Genomic DNA, 14,691 nt, shown 5'->3' on the forward strand with positions numbered 1-14,691 from the left:
TCCCCACAAAGAAGGGAACCTTGATTCTAAATGTCTTAGAGTCCCTGCTTTAATCTAAGTGGTACTGCTGGTAAGCACATTTCAGGCTATGATGACATTGAATGTGAAGACAGTTCTACCAGCCAGTCATGCTACAAAGAATGTCTGCTGAACACTGGTAAGTGTCCAGGGACCTGCTCTCTGCCCACCTGCCTATCGCCATAGAGAGGTTAGGATGAGAAAACTGAAGCACTGACTCACTGGACTGGGTGGGTCTGAGAAGTCTGAGGACCCAGGGCTAATCTGACCGCACAACACTTGTCTCAGCTTTGCTTAATTGGGTTACAGGACTTAGTCTTAAGAAATAGAGAAAAGGCAAGAAACCACGTTCTCCTCACTTGTAAGCCTCTAAAGAAGAGGTCAATGAAGGTTGCCCCTGCGTGACCTGGTGAGAATGACCAAGCAAGAAAATGGATTCTTAGGGGATATGGCAAGGATTCTTAGGGCACAAGGTCGGTACAGGGCAAGCAGGAAAGGACAGTGAAAGACAGACCAGGGATAGCTGGAGGAGGATGCCCCAACACAGCACATGGCACACTAGAAGAACCTACATTTTAAGAGAAATACAATTAAAATTGCAGTGGGAAACCATCTTTCACCCATGGGGTAGACAGAGATCAGCAAGTTTGACAAGACCTTGTGTTGGTGAGGGTGTAGGAACTAGATTATTGCATGCCCTGCAGAAGCAGCAATAAATGGTAGCTTTTGTGCAATTGATATTTAACAACATCAATCAACATTACAAAGGTGTGAAATTTGCAGGGAAGCAAATTTCACTTCCTGGAATTTATCTTGCAGATAAGCACATGTACAAAGTAGTCTATGTACAAGTATAGGTATTTGCAGTTTTGCCTGTAATTGTACAAAAAAGAAAACAAAAGGGAGCTGGTAAAATTGATTGTGACTTATTCACTCAATTAAATATTATGCATAATGATGTGAACTGATTTGTAAGATACATTACCTTGGGGAAAAAAAAGAGGAAGAATAGCATGTGTAGTACGGTTCCATTTGTGTGAACAAGAAAACACACGTGCATGTTGGTATGTTATCACTTTTGTGTGGGGTGGGGGGCGGAAATACTTGTTTATATAAGGATAAAACATCTCTAGAATGAAACACTGGGAAACTGCCTGGGTTTGCCCTCAGAATGGAGAACTGGAGAGCCGGGGGGGCAGGCACACTGTCTATTCATTTGTACCTTTAAACTTGTATACTATATACAAGTAGTACTTACAAAAACTTTTTTTTAATATAACCAAATTAAAAAGAAGAGCATGACCACAAAGGTCTATGGTTGTTTCCTTTAACAGAGGTTCCCAAGGCAGCAGCAGCCTGGCCTGTTGGTCTACAGCACCCCCTGCTGATGTTTGTGAGCAAAGTGGGTGGTGGGGAGGGGGACATGGAAGGGATTCTTTGAGAGCACACTGGAGTCTCTTTAATGAAAGACAGAAAGGAAAGCGTGTTCAGTGTTGGAGCTGGAGGAGACTTAGAAAGTACAGGATGTGTACTTCGGCATCTGAGGTGCACCAGGAACGGGCAGTCCTGGGCTTAAGTCCTGATTCTGCCCTTGAACACATGACCCTCTTAGTAAGTCTCAGTTCTTGCCCCATAAATTGGGCTAATAATGTCCACCCCCAGGGTTGTTGTGAAGATCAAAAAGGGCACAGAATGTGAACACTGCTTTAAATTGGAATAGTGCTATAAAAATGCGAGGGGATTATTTTTAACTAGCCCCCTGCTTTTATGAGGTTGTAGGAGGCAGTATGGGGCAGCAGTTAAGACCAAGACTCTGGAGCCAGAACTGCTAAAGTTTGAAGTCCAGCTCCACCACTTGCTGGCAGGGGCCATCTAGGGTAAATTACTTAATTTTGAAATGTCTTTTTAAAAAATCTATGAAATAGTTTTTTTTTTTTTCCATGTATTTATTTATTTGTTTGTTTATACAAGCACTGGGTACAGTCAGAAGCGCGGGAGGGTGAGAGAATTCACCAGAGCCAGAGCAGGGAGCAGAGCAGGCAGAAGGACCGAAGTACACTGCTGAGGGGAGCAGCGGGTGGCAGGAGAAGTCTGCGCGCCATGTGGGACCCTCCTCCTGTGGCCGGGGAGCAGCCGGGGATCGAACTGGCGCCGCAGAGGCCGTGGGGAGCTTCGCAACCCAGCGCTCAACCGCTGCGCCACCGGGGAGGCCCTCTATGAAATAGTTTTAATGATAACATTTTCATAGGGTGGTTGTGAGAACTAAGTGAAAAATTGTATGTAAAGCATTTGACATAATGTCTGGCGCATATTAAGTGCTATGTAAGCATCTGCTATTACTCATTTCTTTTTTTTTTTCTTTTTTTAAAAAAGATTTATTTATTTATGCATACAAGAGCTGGGGTACAGGCCAGAGTTGTGGGGGGGTGAGAGGATTCACCAGAGACAGAGTGGGGAACAGAACGGGCAGATTGACCGAAGTACATTGCTGAGGGGAGCAGTGGGCGAGGCAGGAGAGATCTGCTGTGCCATGTGGGTTGCTCCCTGGCCAGCGGGGTATCGAACTCATGCTGCAGAGGCTGGGGACTGCTTCACAGTGTGGTGTTTAACACCTTGCACCACCAGGAGGCCCTATTAATGATTTCTTATGCAATGCTTATATAGCTTACATAGATGCTTGGCAAATATGAGCAAGTCTTACCATTTTATATGTGAAAAAACTGAGACTTGGTAAAAGGGGATGTCACCTGTCCAGTTACCCAATGGGTAATAATAATTTTCCTGGCCTTTCCTGGACATAAGCATTCTAGTTTAGAGGTAATGCCCAGTGGGAGTGTATTTCTTAATCTCTGCAGTATGAATTAAAGCCTCATCAACTAGGGGACAGAGAAAGGGAGGAGCATGAGGAAGAGAACATTTGTGGGAGGAAGAGCTGAAGAAAAATAGGATTGCGGGGAGACCCAGGGTATGCTATGTCAAGGTCTATGAAATTTATTAAAAAGACGTGGCACTAATAGAAAACTGAGTGGATTAGGGATACAGGACATTGGAGGAACTTCAAGGGAGAGGGTCAAGGACAGGGGATTTTTTTTTTTTTTTTTTTTTTGTGGGATCCTCGCCGGTGGCCGTGATTGAACTGGGGATCCAACTGGCGCTGCAGAGGCTGCTGGCGCTGCAGAGGCTGTGGGCAGCCTAGCAACCCAGCGCTCAACCACTGCACCACCAGGGGAGGCCCAAGGACAGGGGATTTTTAGCCAAGTTCTTAGGGGTAGAAACTGAGAACATGATGATAATTATCATCCACTGCTTAGAGGGTCTAGGGTTTCCTCTTAGGGTGATAAAGATGTTTTGGAAATACACAGTGGTGGTGGTGGTACAACATTGTGATGAAGATGTTTTGGAACTAGACATGTAGTACATTGTGAATATACTAAATGCCACTGAATTAGTCCCTTTAAAATGGTTATTTTTCTGTTACATGAATTTCACCTCAATTACAAAATTTGTGGGAATAAAAATTAATATTTTTAATTCAATTTTTAAGTAATCTTAGATGATCAAATATTAGAAAATATTTTTAAGTTACAGAAATTAAAACAGTGTGTTATCTCACGCAGGAATAAATGATAGATCAAGGGAACAGAATAGAATCTAGGAGTAGACTCACACATATTTGGGAAATTAGTATACACTCAATAAGACAGTTATAACCAGTGGGGGAAAGATGGATTGTTATATAAATGTTGTTGGAACAACTGGTTAACTGTTTGGGTTTTTTTTTTTAAGATTTATTTATGCACACAAGAGCTGAGTGTAGGCCAGAGGTGCAGGGGGTGAGAGGATTCACCAGAGACAGAGTGGGGAGCAGAACAGGCAGACTGACTGAAATACACAGCTGAGGGAACCAGTGGGTGAGTCAGGAGAGGTCTGCTGCACCATAGTGCTGAGACCTAACCCCTGTGCACAGGGAGGCCCCAAGATTGTATTTATTGCTTAACAAATAGATTAAAAACATTGATACCCAGACAATGGATCCTTTTGGCACTCTGGTAAAGTTATGAAATAATACAATTTTCCTTGAGAGCATTTTGTGTCATGTACTGACATATTCAATAAGCTTAGCCTATAACTTAGAAATACCACTATCATGAATGCTACTATTTCACTAAGAGTTAATAAACAAGGGGGCCTCCTTAGTGGCACAGGGGTTAAAGTCTCAGCACTATCAAGCTATCACCAGCCTGAGTTTGATCCCAATCCCAGCGGGGGAGCTGGCCCCCCACCCCATGGTGCAGCAGACCTCTCCTGTCTCCCCTGCTGCTCCCCTTAGCAGTGTATTTCAGTGGATCCACCTGTTCTGCTCCCCACTCTGTCTCTGATGAATCCTCTCACCCCCGTCACCTCTGGCCTATTCCCTAGTTCTTCTATGCATAAATAAACTAAAAAATCTTAAAAAAAAAAAAAAAAAGAGTGAGCCTCCCCGGTGGCACGGTGGTTGAGCGCTGGGTTGCGAAGCTGCCCATCAGCCTCTGCAGCGCCAGTTCGATCCCCAGCTGCCGGGTAAGGGTCCCACATGGCGCGCAGACCTCTCCTGCTGCCTGCTGCTCCCCTCAGCGGTGTACTGTGTCAGTCTGCCTGCTCTGCTCTCTGCTCTGACTCTGGTGAATTCTCTCACCCTCCTGTGCTTCTGACTGTACCCAGTGTTTGTATAAATAAATAAATAAATAAATAAATCTAATAAATAAATAAAGTTACTAGACAAATAAACAAAAATAAAGGTGTACATGAATGTAATAGTGCACAAACTCACCTACTTAAATTGTCAACTACGATTTCACAATTGTCAGGATACAAACTATAAATAAAAATAATCTTTGGGTACCATCTTATGGAGATATTTACCGCTACCATGTTAAATTATGCCCCAGTGTTTCTATTTATGATGTGGGAAGGAAAATTAGCATGACATGTGCTTTCCATTATGCTCAAGTATGAATGAGTGAGAGAGTGTGTGTGTGTGTGTGTGTGTGTACATATACATGGAAGAGAGAAACTGAAGGCTATTTTTTAATAGTATGGTGAAATATCTAGGAATCTTTTTCTTCTCCAACAAACAATGTTATCTTTGTAAACTGAAAAAAAATTCAATAAATAAGTGAAAATTAAGGTAAAATGTACATATATTCTAACTTTTTAAAGTAACTGCTCCTAGCATAGGAAATACCTGAAAATGTTTTCTGGTAGTGCACCAGTCAAAAAATATGTCAAAATCATGCCCACCCATACAACCCTCCCACCCAACATTTGACATCTAACTAAAGCCAAAAAGAAAGCTCAAACAACAAAAATAAATAATCAAGATGAAAACTGGGTAAACAGAGGAGTTGAACTCTCCAGGCAAGATCTGATTTGTAAGTCCAGCAAGGTGCGTGCCCTGCAAACTACATATTAGGATCTCCTTAACTCCCTTTGAAGGTCATTTGGCAGCTCTAACACAGACTGCAGTTTCCTATCAGGGCTAATCACATGGAGCCCTCCTTTCTTCTACACAAGAACAGAGTAATAAGCACATGGATGACCAGACAAAACCACATCGCACATGGGCAAGTTCCATACGACTACTGTTTCTCTGGGGATTTTATCTGTCCAACATCAAAGCACCTTAAGAGGGGCCTCCCCTGTGGCTCAGAGGTTGAGTGCTGGGTTGAGCGCTGGGCTGGGAAGCTGCCCGCAGCCTCTGTAGCGCTGGTTCAATCCCCGGCTGCCCTCAGCAGTGTACTTCGGTCCTTCTGCCTGCTCTGCTCCCCGCTCTGGTCTGGTGAATTCTCTCACCTCCCGTGCTTCTGACTGTACCCAGTGCTTGTATAAGTAAATAAATAAATCTTAAAATGGGCCTCCCCTGGTGGCGCAGCCATTGAGCGCTGGGTTGTGAGGCTGCCCGCAGCCTCTGCAGTGCCGGTTCAATCCCTGGCCACCAGCGAGGGTCCCACAAAATAAAATAAAATAAAGCCATATTAAAAAAAAAAATCTTAAAAAAAAAGCACCTTAAGAGACTATTACTTTTCACTTTTTATAGCAAATCTCACTAGTTTTTCTAAGTTGAACAGTTTTTTTTTTAAAATATATTGTATGCACATAAATTGAGTGGGGGGAAAACCTGGAAGAATAGTTTGTGGGAAAAACTTGTTTCAGAGCAGACTCGCGGATTAACATTGACTCTCTGGAGCATCAGTCTAAGGTATTCACCACTGGTTCACAGAGCATTAAAATATGTGATCTCAGCAGTTCTTGTCCTTTAAAACTGACTGCCTGGCTGTGTCTGTGCAGGTGCCTCTCTTTCCTTTTTTACCTTTCCTCAATAAACTTGCCATATGCTGATGATTGGGAACATCTGCTGAATTCTTTCTCAGAGGGACCCAAAAACCTCCTTACTGCCACCACCACGCCGCCCCCCCCCCCCCCCCCCCCGTCCCCTCTCAAGAGTGTCATCTCCAGTAACAGCAAAAAAAAAAAAAAGGGAGATGCAGAGGCTGCGTATTGCTTCACACTGCTGTATTTAACCCTTTGCGCAACCAGGGAGTCCCGGAGACAACACTCTTAATCATGTTGTCTCCACATATGAAGACCTTCAGTCTACTTTCCATCTCTACCCATCCAATTCCACCCATCCTAGAAACTCTGCCATCTCTTTTTAGGAGCAGAGAACTGCAGAGAGAACTGCTTAAAGATTTATTTCACAACACAGTTATCATGAATTAAACTTCTGGTTACACAGTTACCATGACTGCTTTGCGGAAAGAGCCTCCATGATCCATTCCTCTTTGGTTGACAAGTTTAGGAAGCCAGGCTTGTCTGTCTTTAAGTTGCAGAAGGTGAAAGAAATTCTTGTGATAGGCAGCAGGCTAAGAGGTTTAATGTTTTATTTCCAGCCAGGAATGTTGTTGCATAATTGGAGTTCAAATCTACGGAATCAAAATCTTTACTGCTTCTGCTACTAAAAGTACACACTCCATCAGGATATTCCCTATCTTTTCATACTCAGAGCAGAAGACAAAGTTACAGAAGTTTGCCTTTTGAATATGATAACATTTAGTGATGTATGCAGTTCTTTCTAAATATGTGAATGGATTTACATTGCTATATCCATTCTCACACCTACTCACACTTTGAACAATTTGAAAAATGGTTGGCTGCCATTACTGAGGACACACTGTGGTTGAAGATTAGTGATATTAATGGAAAGTTGTTCTGAAAGCAAGAAGGAAGCAGTCACTATTAAGCAAAATGAATTTTGTGGTAATGAAAAGCACTAGAAGTTGGAGGCAAGGCTCTGGTCCTGACACTGCATTAACAGCTCTGTGATCATGGACAAATCAAATCACCTCTCAGCCTTGGGGTAAGAAGGGAATAATAACCTTTTTGCACAAAGACAGGGAGTAGACCAAATAATCTCAGAATGTTCCTGTAAAAAGTTTTGGGGAGCCCCAATCTCAGTTGAGGTAGTGTTTACTGTGCTTATGGGATGGTGAAAATGCTAACAAGTAGCACAAACAGCCACAAACTCGTCACCATCAGATGCATCACTCACTGAATACACTATTCAGTATTCATCTGCACCTTTTTGGCTGAAATGCATAGACAAAGCAGTAATTTAATTCTCAAAGTGTAGTTCCCATTGCCAGAGGTACCAGCATCATCTGAGACTTGTTAAAAATGTAAATCTGGGGCCACACCCCAGGCCTATTTAATCAGAGACTCAGAGAATTGGACCAATCTAGGAATTCTGCCCTCTAGTAATTCTGACACAGGCTGAAGTGTGGGAACCACGGGTGTAATATAAAATTATTCAACTTATGACTGAAGCTACCATTTATTAGGGCTGAACAGAACAAGATAAATGATGCAGAACATAGCTTCCAAAATTTGTTCAATTCCTAAAATTTGTGTGGCTATAGCCACACATAAAAAAAAAAAAAAACACACAAAAAACAACGAACAGTACATTATTCCTAAGACCCCCCAGCATTTGTATGTTAGGGGCTATTTTTAATTATTCTGGAGCCCTTGAGTGTGTTAGCAAGAAAAAGACTTTATAGGCCTCCCTGGTAGTCTAGGGGTTAAGCCTCAACGCTATCACCCCGATAGCCTCAGTTAGATCCCAGGCCAGGGAGCAAACCCCCATATGGCACAGCAGACCTCCCCTATCTTGCTCGCTGCTACCCTTAGAAAAAAAGAGTATTAATGTAGACCTACCCACCCCACAATTTTACTGATTATTTTCAAAAGATCACAGCACTTTCCTGGGTACTAGGAATTATCTCATTGATTGACAATTATGATGGTGATTACGTGAGTGGATAATTATGAGAGGATTATGATGCCTTACTACAGACTGTGATCTTGTAAGTACAATCTTATAAATGTCTATTTCTCAAGGAGACAATCCTTGCAGGAAATACTAGTTTCAGAGTCAGCTCTGGTGCCATCAACTCCGATTTGAACTTTTGTGAACTTTAAGTTTCTCATCTGTATATTTGAGGATTGGGTCTAAGGATCTTCAAGTGTCCTTCCAGAATCTAAAATTATGTAATTCTAGGGGTTCTAGTAACTTAAAATTTTCTATGTTCTAAATTTGTAAGAAAGAAAAATTATAGACAAATCTTTCAAGAAGAAATTTTAAGTACATATCATTAACTTAGCCCAACCTTATTTCATCTATAGTGCCAATGCTGTACAATGATTATGAGAGTTCAGAATTCTATTCTGAGAGAACTGTAAGAGGCTTAATCAAAAGGTTTATGCTATGGGGCCTCCCCGGTGGCGCAGCGGTTGAGCGATGGGTTGCAAAGCTGCCCGTAGCCTCTGCAGCGCCGGTTCTATCCCTGGCCGCTGGGCGAGGGTCCCACATGGCACGCAGACCTCTCTGCCGCCAGCTGCTCCCCTCAGCAGTGTACTTCGGTCCTTCTGCCTGTTCTGTTCCCTGCTCTGGCTCTGGTGAATTCTCTCACCCTCCCACGCTTCTGACTGTACCCACTGCTTGTATAAATAAATAAATAAATAAATAAATAAATAAATAAATATTAAAAAAAAAGACTTTAAAAAAACAACAAAAATTATTTAAAAAAAGGTTTATGCTATGGTTATTATAATCCTACTGCTGGGTATTTTATTCCATTCTAATTACAAAAACATTTGCTCATGCATATATGCTATATAACAATTTCCATATAACAACATATGGAATAAATTGGAATATTCAACTTTTTGCTTATTCTGATGAAGTGGGATTTCAGTGACTTTCTCTTCTGAGGGATTCAATAAGTTTTCATTTCTGGCAGTTCATTAACATTACTGAAACTTTGGATGACAAGGATAAAAATTATTGTCTCTAGGTAATGGATAGGCATATGAAATCAGAACAACTTAGAATTGGAAGAAACTTTAAAGTTTAACTAATCAGGCCCTTTATTTTTTTAATTTTTTAAAATTTTTTTTGTGGGACCCTCGCTGGTGGCTGGGGATCAAACTGGCGCTGCAGAGGCTGCGGGCAGCCTCGCAACCCAGCGCTCAGCCGCTGCGCCACCAGGGGAGGCCCTCAGGCCCTTTATTTTACAGATGAAAAAAGTGAAATCCAGAGACAGTAGAGGCCAGAAATTTGGAGATTGTGTTATTAAGAGCTGGAGTAAAACACTAGGCCACTTTATCCCCCAATTTATCTTTCAACAGAACCCCCTCCCCCAGCAAATGTTCATGCCCAATATTTCAGATGAGCTAGATAGGAAAAGTCAAGTTTATTTAGGATTTACCTATGTGGGGGTGTCTTTCTCCCAACCCCAGTGGAAGGCCTAAATTCAACTCAACTATAGAATCTAAAGACAATTGTCTGAAGGAGTTACTAGATGAAAGAGTTACTAAATGAATAGAGGTGCAAGACCCCTCCCTAACACTGACAATGAAGTGTGTTTGAAATAGCAGTAACATCTTCCATGAGACACTTTTTAATCATTAATATTCATATTGTTAAAATGTTCAGGGAGTCTGCTTACAAACTCCTTCATATTAGAAAGTTAAACAGGACCTCCCTCATGGTGAAGGGATTAAAGTCTCAGCGCTATCAAGCTATCGCCAGCCTCTGCGGTTCACCCACTGCTCCCTGTAGCAGTGTTTTTCAGTAGATCCACCTGTTCTGCTCCCCACTCTGTCTCTGGTGAATCCTCTTACCAACCCCGACCTCTGGCCTACACCCCAGTTCTTATATGCATAGGTAAATAAAAATAAATCTTAAAAAAAGAAAGTTAAATAATTCTAAATATAATCAGTAAACAAAGGAAGAAAAGGAATGAAGGAAGTGTGTGTGTATGTGTGTGTGTGTGTGTGTGTGTACACACGTGCATGTGCATGAGAGAGGGAGAAAGAGAGAAAGAGGAGGTAGGCAGAGAGAGAGAACAGATTAGTACCTATCTATTAAGCAATAATGTTCAGTAATGTTATTACTCTGGCTGGAAGGAGCAGATTAAGGAGGCAAAGCCAGGAAGAGCATTGTTCCAAAACTGTTATCAATTAACAGCCTTCTCCTCATTGCACATCCAATAAAATGAGATTGCAGAGATTCACTGAATCAACAAGACTTTGGTTGTATATTGGTGGTAGAGAATAAGAATCAAGAGACTCACGGGGCCTCCCTGGTGGCGCAGCGGTTGAGCGCTGGGTTGCGAAGCTGCCCGCGGCCTCTGCAGCGCCGGTTCAATCCCCGGCTGCTCCCCGGCCACCAGAGGGGGGTCCCACATGGCGCGCAGACCTCTCCTGCCGCCCGCTGCTGCCCTCAGCAGTGTATTTCGGTCCTTCTGCCTGCTCTGCTCCCTGCTCTGGCTCTGGTGAATTCTCTCACCCTCCCGCACTTCTGACTGTGCCCAGTGCTTGTATAAATAAATAAATAAATAAATCTTAAAAAAAAAAAAAGAATCAAGAGACTCACAAAGAGATCAAATATGCTTCGCTAGAGTGAAAAAAAAATCATAGCAATTTCTACAATATATCTGGAAGGACAAGGTGCTGAAGTCAGTTGTCTGAGAATAGGCATGAACGGTGGTGGGGGCAGTGAGGGAAAGGGAAGGAAGAGAGAAGGGGAGAGATTTAATTCAAGCGGTGTTGCTAAGCCACAACTAAACGGGCCAGTCCTAAATGATAGGCTCACCTCTCAATCTGATGGAAATAGCAATTCTCTTCTGAGAAGTAATGCCCCACCTTTGGAGAAAAAAAGACATCTGTTCCTCTTTGCTGTAGGTAAGTTCCATATATTCCTTGTGCAGTTCTGGAAGATAAGAACATTTTCATAGCCTAAATAATGCATAGGTCAAATCTTGTAACCCCAAAATACCACTGAGATTTGGGCAGCTGTGAGTCAAGGAGTTGGGCTTACAAGCTAAGCATAGCAAAAGTTGGGAATAGGGGCAATTTAAAAGCAGGGTCCTCTGCCAGGGAGTATGTGGAAGCTGATAGTCTTGAACAGGAGTCTGGCTGTTTCTGTAAAGGGCCAGAGAGTAAATATGTTAGACTTGCAAGCCACAGGGTTTTTGTCAGTTACTCTTCTGCCCATGAAAAGCAAAAGCAACCACAGACATACAAAAATGAGTGTGTCCATGCTCTAATCAAAACTTTATTTGGGGGTAATGAATCTGGAACTTCATATAATTCTCACATGTCATAGAATATCATTCTTTTGTAAAATTTATTTTTAAATATTCAAAAATGAAAACCCTTTCCTACTTCATGAGTCATATAAAAACAGGCAGTAGGCCAGATTTGACCCACAGGTTATAGTTTGCAGATTCATGGTCTAGAATAACACTGTCTAAAAGAAATATAATGAGAGCCACATGTATAACTTAAAATATTCTAGTAACTCCATGTCAAACTAAAAGGAAACAGGTAAAAATAATTTAATAATTTTTATTTCACTCAATTTATTCAAAATATTACTTCAATGTTGTCAATATAAAAATTACCTATAAGGGCCTCCCTGGTGATGCAAGGGCTTAAGCACCACACTATGAAGCAATCCGCAGCTCTACAGCACAAGTTCTATCCCCGGCCAGGGAGCAACCCACATAGCGCAGCAGACCTTTCCTAACTGGCCTGCTGCTTCCCTCAGCAGTGTATTTCACTCAGTCTGCCTGTTCTGTTCCCCACTCTGTCTCTGGTAAATCCTCTCACCCCCTGCATCTCTGGCCTGTACCCCAGTTCTTGTATGCATAAATAAATAAATCTTTAAAAAAATAAAAATAAATAAAAATTACCTCTGAGCTATTTTACTTTTTCACACTATGTTTTCCAAATCTGGGGTGTACTCTATACCCATAGCACATATCATTCATTCTGGCCATATTTCAAGTGTAAAATAGCTACATAAGGCTAGAGGTTACCAGTTGGACAGTTTAAGTCTAGAACAGCACTGTCAAACTTTAGCTTGTATCAGAATTGTCTGGAGGGTTGTTAAAGTACAATTTGGTAGGTCCCACACATAGGATTTTTTATTTGGTAGGCTTGGGCAAGTCCCAACACTTACATTTCTAACAAGTTCCTAAGTGGTGTTGATGCTATTAGTCAGGGAACCACAGTTTGAGAACCATTTGGCTAGAAGCTGGAACAGTGAGAAAAAAGTAAAAAAGCAATTAGGAACCAGGAATACAGAAAAAATGAACACGAAACAATAATGAGATGCCACTACACACCTAACAGAAGAGATAAAATTCAAAACACTGACAACACCAAATGCTGGCGAGGAAGAGGAGCAACAGGAACTCTCATTCATTGCTGGTGGGAATGGAAAATGATACAGCCATGGTGGAAGGCAGTTTGACAGTTTCTTACAAAGCTAAACATACTTTTATCATACAAGTCAGCAATCATGCTCCTTTTGTCAAATTAAAGACATGTCTACACAAAATGCCTCTGTGTGTTTATAGCAGCTTTATTCATAATTGTCAATGTTCAGAAGCAACCAAGATATCCTTTAGTAGGTGAATGGATAAATGAACAGTGGTACAACCAGACATGAAACATTATTCTGCACTAAAAAGAAATGAGCCATCGAGCCATGAAAAGACACACAGGAAGTTTTTTTTCTGATCTACTGGTTACAGAAGACATTTTATTTTATAGTCTGCGGATTCCTCAAATTAGGAGGAACTTAAAGGCCGACAGGAAATTTATAAAATATATCTTTTTAAAGTATCTTTTTTGGTGGCATGGTCCCATGAGCCTTTTCTAACATCTGGTTTCAATAAAACACTGAGAAAATGGAGGGCAATGGAGCAGATACTTAGAACTCTTCATTTTACATTCAAAACCCTACTTCAATGTCTACATCACCTTTTAAGTATCAAAAATACTCCCATTAAAATCCATTCAAGAGCCTCCCCGGTGGCGCAGCAGTTGAGCCCTGGGTTGCGAAGCTGCCCGGCAGCCTCTGAAGTGCCAGTTCAATCCCCGGCTGCTCCCCGGCCACAGGGGGAGGGTTCCACATGGCGCGCAGACCTCCCCTGCCGCCCGCTGCTCCCCTCAGCAGTGTACTTCGGTCCTGCTGCCTGTTCTGCTCCCCGCTCTGGCTCTGGTGAATTCTCTCACCCTCCCGCGCTTCTGACTGTACCCAGTGCTTGTATAAATAAATAAAGAAATCTTAAAAAAAAAAAAAGTTATCTGCCGTCTTCATTCTTAAAAAAAAAATAAATAAATAAAATAAAATCCATTCAAGACATAAATAGGTTATACTTAGAAAAAGACCAAAATATAACAAGATGTAAAAGAACATTAATTCTGGCCTTTGAAGGGACAGGAATTTGCCATAGGAAATGTACCATAGTATTATCTTTTAAGAAAAAAATGATTTATTTTATTTATTTATGCATACAAGAACTAGGATGTAGGCCAGAGGCACAGGGAGGTGGTGGGGTGGTGGTGAGAGGACTCACCAGAGACAGAGTTGGGCACAGAGCAGGCAGATCTACTTAAATACCTGCTGAGGGGGGGCATCAGGGGAGACAGGAGAGGTCTGCGGCGCCATGTCGGTCAGTTCCCTGGCCGGGGATTGAACTCATAAATAGTGGCTGGTGATAGTTTGATAGTGCTGAGACTTAACCATTGTGCCACCTTAGTATTATCTTTAATACTAAGTATCAAGCAAAAACATTTACTTAGCAAAGGTAAATGAAGGTCTCATCTCAAGTTAAGTAGAAACCTATACATTTCCTAGAGCACAGACTATGAAAGAGTGCCTAGAACCCCACCCAACAGAAGGTGAAGAGCATAAACAAATTTATTCCTACAAAGGAAGAAATTATAGAAATAATGGGAGACAGAAGGACAAACACTAATTTGAGTACCCAAAAGGGAGAATTTCAAATAGCTCTGATAAGGAGCATTTTATATGATTTCCAACAAACTACTAGAGGTTGAGAAACCATATCTGCCAATCCAGTTAATTTCAGAAGGTACAATCAAAGGAATTTAGTCCCTCAAATCACAGAAAGCTATGAAGAATTGTATGGTTTGAATTGTAGCAGGTTTGCAGCCCATTTAAGTCATTGGACCACTAGTCCACTAAAAAGCTGGAAAAACAACTTGTTTAATACAGTTGAGAACATTTATAAAAATTCTTCAGTAATTTTAATTACA

General features: G+C 41.7%; 1 long non-coding RNA gene across 1 annotated transcript in view; it reads right to left on the minus strand.

Annotated features, from left to right (window-relative positions):
- LOC119231024 (uncharacterized) overlaps positions 1-14,691 on the minus strand; it is a 54,646-nt gene that overhangs the window by 30,238 nt on the left and 9,717 nt on the right. The window contains exons 2-3 of the long non-coding RNA XR_005121849.2: positions 12,584-12,658; positions 11,213-11,329 (exon numbers count right to left, since the gene is read on the minus strand). This is a non-coding gene — a long non-coding RNA (uncharacterized LOC119231024). The remainder of the gene's footprint in view (positions 1-11,212; positions 11,330-12,583; positions 12,659-14,691) is intronic.

This window comes from Talpa occidentalis, unplaced genomic scaffold (genome assembly GCF_014898055.3).
Source record: "Talpa occidentalis isolate TD23 unplaced genomic scaffold, MPIMG_talOcc4v2.1 talOcc4.7, whole genome shotgun sequence".
Lineage (NCBI taxonomy): Eukaryota > Metazoa > Chordata > Mammalia > Eulipotyphla > Talpidae > Talpa > Talpa occidentalis.